Source organism: Atractosteus spatula, chromosome 17, assembly GCF_055471065.1.
Source record: "Atractosteus spatula isolate fAtrSpa1 chromosome 17, fAtrSpa1.hap1, whole genome shotgun sequence".
In the NCBI taxonomy this organism is placed as follows: domain Eukaryota; kingdom Metazoa; phylum Chordata; class Actinopteri; order Semionotiformes; family Lepisosteidae; genus Atractosteus; species Atractosteus spatula.
The window spans coordinates 4,744,053-4,752,389 of record NC_142722.1 but is presented as its reverse complement, the minus strand read 5'-3'; the positions used below and the strand labels follow the sequence as shown (position 1 = coordinate 4,752,389).

Genomic DNA, 8,337 nt, shown 5'->3' with positions numbered 1-8,337 from the left:
ACCCAATGACAGAGCTTGCTCTCCTGATGAGCTTGTTCAGCCTTTTGGAATCTACTGCTCTAATCCCAGAGCCCCAGCACACCACTGCGTAGAAAATGGCACTCGCTACCACCGACTGATAGAACATATGGAGCATCTTACTACACACATTGAAGGACCTGAGCCTCCTCAAGAAGTAGGTCGGCTCTGACCCTTCTTGTAGATGGCCTCGATGTTCTTAGACCATTCCAGTCTATCGTCGATGTGCACTCCCAGGTACTTGTACGAGTCCACCATCTCCACGCCACTCCCATGGATGTAGACAGGAGTAGGTTTGACCTTTTTCCTCCTGAAATCTACCACCAGTTCCTTTGTCTTTGTAACATTCAGTTCCAAGTGGTTCACCCCACACCACTCCACAAAGCTGCTGACCAGTCCTCTGTACTCCTCCTCCTGTTCACCCTTGATACATCCCACAATTGCAGAGTCATCTGAGAACTTCTGCAGGTGGCATGACTTTGAGTTGTACTTAAAGTCCGAAGTATAGAGGGTGAAGAGGAATGGAGAAAGAACTGTCCCTTGAGGTGCCCCTGTGTTACTCACTACCTGTTCAGACACACAGTTCTGAAGTCTCACAGACTGTGGTCTGCCTGTCAGGTAGTCAGTGATCCACGAGGTCGTGGAGGCATCGACTTGCATCTCCTCCAGCTTCCTCCTTAGAAGTAAGGGCTGGATGGTATTGAAGGCACTGGAAAAGTCGAAAAACATGATCCTTACAGTGTTGCCAGCCCTGTCCAGGTGTGAGTAGGCCCTTTGCAGCATGTAGATGATCGCATCCTCCACACCAACACTGGGCTGGTAAGCAAACTGTAGGGTGTCCAGTGATGAGCTGACCAGGGGTCTCAGGTGGGATAAGACCAGCCTCTCCAGTGTCTTCATGATGTGAGAAGTCAGTGCAACTGGTCTGTAGTCGTTGAGGACAGAGGGGCACCCTTTCTTTGGTACCGGGACCAGGCATGATGTCTTCCAGAGCACCGGGACTCTTTCCAAGCACAGGCTCAGGTTGAACAGTCGCTGGAGCACTCCGCTCAGCTGATCAGCACAGGCCCTCAGAACTCTGGGGCAGATGTTATCTGGTCCTGTGGCCTTACCCTCGTGCAGCCTCTTCAGCTCCTTCTTCACCTGGTCAGCTGTGATGGTCAGCCTGGCCTGGGGAATGGTGCTCATAGTGCTTTCAGTGCTGCAGGTGTTAATGGCGGAGGTGTTGGAGAGTGGCAGCTGTGGGGGATGGGTGGGTGAGTAGCCGTCGGGGGTTGTGGCTGTAGGCGGCCATGTTTGTGGGGGGATGGAGGAGGTATTGGGCAGTCGCAGCTGTGAAGGGTTAGGGAGCGTGTGGCTGTGGGGGGATGGGTGTTGCGCCACAGAGGACCCAGAATCAAACCTGTTAAAGAACTGGTTCAACTCGTTGGCCATCTCCAGGTTCCCTTCTGTTGCACCCCCAGCCTGTTTGAAGCCAGTGATCTCTCTCATGCTGCTCCATACATCTCTCACCCTATTCCTTTGCAGCTTGTCCTCTATCTTCTTTCTGTATGCGTCCTTGCTCTCTCTTAGCTTCTGCTTTAGCTCCCTCTGTACACGCTTGACCTCTTCCTTATCTCCCCTCCTAAAGGCTCTCTTCTTGTCATTCAGAAGAGCCTTCAGGTCGCTGGTGATCCAGGGTTTGTTATTGGAAAAGCAGTGTACGTCTTTGGTGGGGATGGTGTTATCTACGCAGAAGTTAATATAGTCAGTGACACAGTCCACCATGCTGTCTATGTCGTCCCCATGTGGTTCGCACAGCACATCCCAGTCGGTGGCCTCCCCGAGAACAACAAAAGAAAAGGAGCAGAAAGTGACACGTAATTTCACAACACAATGCAATAAGCAAAGCATATGATTTGTTTTTTTTTTTTGCTGAAAATGCACGGTGCTGGGCCACAAGCGGACAGAGGGGAGGAGAGAGCACGACCACCCTGCCCTACTCCCGTGCGTCGCTCCCTGGTTGAGGGGAGGGGAGCGCGGGGGGCCACGGGGCAGCGGGGTCGCGGCGCCAGGGCGTGGCCGCGGTGGACCGGGAAGACCGGGCGCCCCCCTTCATGAGCACATCCCCTCGACCCCCCAGAGACCGGGTACCTGCCGCCTCCGCCCGGCCTCCTCAAGTGAGCATTCGACCCCCGGACGCCGGAGCGCGGGCCGGTCCATCAGCCGCCCCCCTCCTCGCCGAAAGTCACTGTTGTCCGAGACAACTCTTAGCGGTGGGTCACTCGGCTCGCGCGGCGATGAAGAACACAGCTAGCTGCGAGAACTCATGTGAATTGCAGGACACATTGATCATCGACACTTCGAACGCACCTACGCCTGTCCGAGGGTCGCTCTGTCGTCTATCGGGACCGGCCCGCCGATGGGAGGAGGAAGCCCGTTTGTCAGGTCCTCTCCTTCGCAACGGGCGGGGGCTCACGGTCGCCTGGCCTTTCCCAGCGCTAACGGGACGAATCCGCCAAGAAATCCGCTGGAACCGGAGAGGAGATGAGAAGTATCATCCTGCGCTGCCGGAGAATCCGTGGGGGGGGGTGGGGAACAGAGAAATATATTTTAAAAAAAAACAGATTTGTATTTATGAGCAAAGGGCTCCATTGCAAAGCCACCTGAACTGATGTTTTTAATCTAACAGCGCTCACAGCCCCTCCGCCATTAATCTGAATTAGGGAAGCCTCCGGGAGGCTCCCAGCACACCAATTCTGAGGAGGCGGGCAGCTCGAGCCTTCACAGGACTGCCCGACAGAAGCAGGGAGCCAGGCCGGAGCCAGCTCGGCAGCAGTAGGGGTTCTTCAGGTTCAGCCAGGTTGGCGGTCTCGTTCTCCAGTAGGGGGCGCTCCAGCCAAGGGGGGGCAGAAAGTGCGAGGCCACGCCAAGGGGTGTACTCGGGATCAACGCGAGGACGCCGTGTGCCAGAGAGCCAGCTGCTGGGCTCGTCCATCTTTGCAGCGGTTTTGCCCGCCCATTAATATGTTAATTGGCGCTTCTGATAGATTAGGCTTTGTCAAGAATGCCCCCCCCCCTCCAACCTTTCTGTTTTCACTCCAGGGCTGCTAGAGGGCTGTGATTTATCGTAGCAGCACTGGTGCAGAGGCTAGGGGGTTGTTTCTCTTCTGTGCACACTCTCACATGGGAAGAGAGCGCACTAGAAACTCGCACTAGGCCCGGCCGAGTTTGCCTCCACCCTGCAGTGTTCGAGCGTGTGTGTGGCACAAGGCCAGGGGACCAGGCGCAGATGTGCAGCTGTAATAATAATTATAATAATAATTGCTTACACTTATATAGCGCTTTTCTAGACACTCCACTCAAAGCGCAGTGTGCAGCCCCACCTGGATGATGCGACGGCAGCCATAGTGCGCCAGAACGCTCCCCACACACCAGCTCTCAGTGGGGAGGAGAGCAGAGCAATGAAGCCAATTCAGAGATGGGGATTATTAGGAGGCCATGATTGGTAAGGGCCAATGGGAAATTTGGCCAGGACGCCGCCGGGGTAACACCCCTACTCTTTTCGAGAAACCCCTGGGATTTTTAATGACCACAGAGAGTCAGGACCTCGGTTTTACGTCTCATCCGAAGGACGGCACCTGTTTACAGTATAGTGTCCCCATCACTATACTGGGGCATTAGGACTCACACAGACCGCAGGGTGAGCGCCCCCTGCTGGCCCCACTAATACCTCTTCCAGCAGCAACCTTAGTTTTTCCCAGGAGGTCTCCCATCCAGGTACTGACCAGGCTCACACTGCTGAGCTTCAGTGGGGCTGCCAGCTGTGAGTTGGAGAGTGATATGGCTGCTGTAGGCTCCACTCCCTTTGGAAGGGGAATTCCCGTAACCACCAACGGGAAAGATCAAGCCCTGGACTGAGCCGGCGTGCCAGATCAGTCCGGTGGGATTCTGCCCCACCACACGGACTCCGTCTCCCTGCGTCTGGACAGCCTTGTGGGTGGGGGGCGACGTCACTCTCCACCTCACCGCTGACCCGCAGCTCGCTCTGCTGCCCGAGCTCCGCCGTCGGCAGTGGATCGCCCGGGCGACCCGGGACTGGCTCTCATTCTGCCTTTCGGGGTGCGATCCGGATCCCGAACGTCGCACGGAAGCTGGACCCGTGGCCTCTCCGAGCTGGGGAGTCACCTGCCCCCACCTTGACTCTCCCTCCCCCCCCCTCCAGCTCAGAGCGAGAAGAAGCCAGTGGACCCATCCAGTCCGTACGGCAGCCAGGAGTGGGGTGATCAGAGGATCTCTGAACTGGCTTCATCACTCTGCTCTCCTCCCCACTGAGAGCTGGTGTGTGGGGAGAGGACTGGTGCATCATCCAGGTGGGGCTGCACACTGGTGCTGGTGGAGGGGATCCCCGTTACCTGTAAAGCGCTTTGAGTGGAGTGTCCAGAAAAGCGCTGTATAAGTGTGAGGAGTTATTAATAAGCTCACCCAGCTGTTCCGGCTTCAGCAACAAGGCTGGGCAGCTTCTTCCACACTTCCTCTAAGCTACTTACAGTACGTTGCTCCTTCGTGTTGAGGGCCCCATCCCAGGTGCTTCAAGGCGGCCACGCCGTACTTGTCTGGCCCGCCCGATGACGGACACAAGCCTCCCGCCTCCGGAACCCTTCCGGGTGAGCTCCACCTCCTGGGCCCCCTGCGGCAGGCCTTCCCTGGATGAGATCTGCCTGGCAGCACCATGGGACGTCCCTCTCGGCCCTCGCCGGGCTCGTCAGCTCACCGGGATGGAGACAGTGTGCCCTCTGTGTATGGCACCTGTGCACGCCAGCCTGGGCACCCCCGTCCCACCCCCCCGGGCGTGAGTGGGTGCCCTCGGTCCTTCACAAAAGGAATACAGGCGCCTGTCCTGCTGGCTTGCGGTCAGCCCGCCTGCAGTGTCTGGCTCCTCTTCTCCTGCTACAGAGAGAGAGATGCAGACCAGAGCCCAGGACCCGGGGCCTCGGACAGGTAGCGCAGAGCGGCACAGCAGGGCCACGAGGGCTGATCTGGCACGAACACAGCCACGGCGGGGGGAGCCTTCTGCCCCAGCAGCTGCGTTTGCCCCTGCGGGGGCAGCTCATTCCAGCACAGGGCAAAGCAGCAGTTAACAAGCAGGGTTCGCTTGGCTTGGTCTCATCGGAAGGAAGCAATGTGCATTAAGAAGTGAACTCAACATCCATTAGGAGTTTATTAAAAATAAACACCTGTCTCTCCCCCCCCCTCATTTTGTTGCATTGACACACACAAATCAGTCTGGAGAGATCGTTTCATTGTGGGTTTAAGGCCTATAAGATTTAATCTGATGCCAGGGCAAATTGCCTTTAAATGAGTCGGAATTTGTTTTGTCTTGGCACAACTGTAAGGGGGCATTAATTCTGCTCTGCTGAGGGGAGGGCTGCAGGACACCGAGCGGATCCAAACATCGGTGCAAAGCGGACTGCTGCCGAGGAAAAGCATTATTAAACTGCTCCGATAGGATCACTCACTCGTACAGGAGGAATTAAAGAGATTCTGGTGATGCTCTGCCCGGGCTCCGAGGCTGAGAAAGGCCGAGAAGGACATTGAAGGGTTTTCTTCCCTTCGGGGTCTGTAGTGCATTTCTACAGCTGCTTTACAGCAGTTTGGAGACAGGACAGTATTCACATAACCTCCCCTCCCCACACAGAAAAGAAAAGCTTTGCTGGGCTTTGGTCATTTTCCTTAGACAGTCTGTTAACCAGGTGAATCAACATGCCCTGGAGGTACACTTTTAAGCAGAATCTTGTCTGGTATACATGCATTTTTCCTTGTCCTCGCCTTCGGATCTGAATGTGGATCTGTGCACGTGTTTACCCAGTAAAATGTTCCGCAGAGGGCAGCCCAGCGCTTATACTGCTGTTGTACTGAATACTCTAGTCTAAGCAATGTACATGTGCGAACTGTAACTTCTGCTGTCTTTTGTGGAACAGAACAATGATACAAATACAAATACTTAAGACAAATGACAGATAAGAAGATGGGTGGGCATTCTTCACACCCGAAGAAGGCTCCACAGCTGAAACATTGTGTTTCTTTTCTTTTCAGCATAGAATAAACCTTTACTTGTTCCTTTGCAGCCTACACATGCTGACGCAGCTCCCTACTTGAACTATATAAGAAGATGGCCCGGATTTAACCCAGATGTTTCAAGCGAGCGTTGCACCAGTATTAAGAGTTGATGCTATAGGAGTCCAGTCGACTTGTTCCAGTCCAGTTGACCGGATTAATGAAAAGAGTCTCTACAGCAGCGCAAAATTCAGCTCCCACAGAGGTGTATCAGACCGTGCCAGCATGGGTATTTTCTGTTCCCTGTCCTCCAGAAACCAGGTGAATTCCCTGCAGCTTCATTAATCCCACAGGCCAGGCCGGAGCACTTTAAAGGAGTCACAGACAACATTTTCTAACTGTGCTGTTACTGCGGTGGCCTGATAAAAGTCAAGAGTCATCTTCCCGCTGCACTGAAGAACAGAACATTCTCATTATACACCTGCCGACACAAGACAGCAGATTTTTATAATAGTTAAAAATAGTAACTTTTTCAGGTAGGCACAGCCAAGATAAACGGAACTGCCTTTTATCTTGTACCCGTGAGGTACAGAATCCTTGTTATTCAATCGGGCTGAATGCCGATAGTTACGTACATTTGAAACAAACGGTGCCTTTCTAATTTAACCTCTGGATACCTGTCCATTTACGGTGAGTTTTTGTCTTTGTGTATCTACGTGTAGGTGATGCTCAGAAACGTTTCAAGATTGCACTTCAACAGAGGAAACGTGACTCATTTCCCTAATAGAGAGCAGCTATTCAGTGCTCTCTCTCTCTCACTCACACACACACACTATCAGGCTGTGTGTTCGCATGGGTCCTAATCAGATGAGATGCTCTCTTTAATTGAAATAGTCAATTTTTGTTCCTGGTTCACCTAATTGCAATAACCTGCTGACTAAAATAGAAGGTAAGCCATTGAAATTAAAACACTTGTTGTTTTAATGGAAACGTTAAACTGTGCTTTATCAATCAGTTACAACCCACGCCTGTAAATTCAAGAAAAAAATAACATGATCATCTTTTTCCACTCCTTTAATGTTTTATGATTCCAGTGCTGAATGCAAACTGCCACAACCTCTTAAACTGTTGATTACTCTCTGACTTCTGCCACTGGATCATCGGCCGTGGTCTCACAGAGATTAAACAGCTCTATGAGGACCGCTGCCGTGGTAGAAATCTGGCCATCACAGAGGACAGTCACCACCCCAGGCATGAGCTCTTCACCCCACTGCCCTCAGGCAAGAGATACAAGAGCATACAGACACTGACCACCAGATTCCTCAATAGCTTCTACCCACAAGCAGTGCGATGGGCGAACACATCTGGCCATGCCCCTCGGACCACACCTACACCATCTACCTCATTATAATTTTATTTATTGCACATCTGCAGTCATTGTTTACGTGTCTGCATTGTTTCCATTCAAACTGTTTACTTGTACATTGTCTACTGTTTGTATATTGTCTTGATTCACTGTCGGCACTGTGTGTTTTTACATCTTTGTAACGAATCGAGAGGCTTTCTGTAAGTAAGAATTACATTGTGCCAATACATGTGCCAGGTTACATATGGCAATCAAGTTCAACCTTGTTTGGGAATCTGTGTCTAGCCCCCATTTAACATTCTGGTGTTTAGAGTGTCTTATTTTGCTGAAATTATCCATTGAGTGCTTGTTTTAGAACAAAACAATAGAATAGAATAGAATTAAAACAGGCCTGCACTGCCCTCTTATGGAACAAAACGTAAATGCAGTGTTGATTTTTTTGTTCGGTGTGGATTTGAATGATTGTGGAATTTAACCTGGTCCAAAGCTGCTTTTTCATTTTTTTTCAAAATGTCTCAAAATGTTTCTTATGTATTGTTAGAAATATACAAAGCCTTTATGAGAAATGACATTCACCTGCCTCCTAGAGTTCAAGTTAGATCAGATGGTGGGGAGGAGGCGGCGGAGTCTGAGATGTGGTGATAGGAGGAGAGGAGGCAGAGTCTGAGATGGTGATGGGGAAGAGAGGAGGCGGAGTCTGAGATGATGGTGATGGGGAAGAGAGGAGGCAGAGTCTGAGATAATGGTGATGGGGAGGAGAGGAGGCAGAGTCTGAGATAATGCTGATGGGGAAGAGAGGAGACAGAGTCTGAGATAATGGTGATGGGGAAGAGAGGAGACAGAGTCTGAGAGTGATGGTGATGGGAGGAAAGGAGGCAGTCTGAGATGGTGATAGGAGGAGGCGGAGTCTGAGATGG

At 52.2% G+C, this 8,337-nt stretch overlaps 1 pseudogene; it reads left to right on the top strand.

Annotated features, from left to right (window-relative positions):
• Positions 1 to 2,262: 2,262 nt before the first annotated feature.
• LOC148818887 (5.8S ribosomal RNA) lies at positions 2,263 to 2,390 on the top strand (annotated as a pseudogene; the record flags this gene model as incomplete).
• Between the last annotated feature and the right edge of the window lie 5,947 nt (positions 2,391 to 8,337).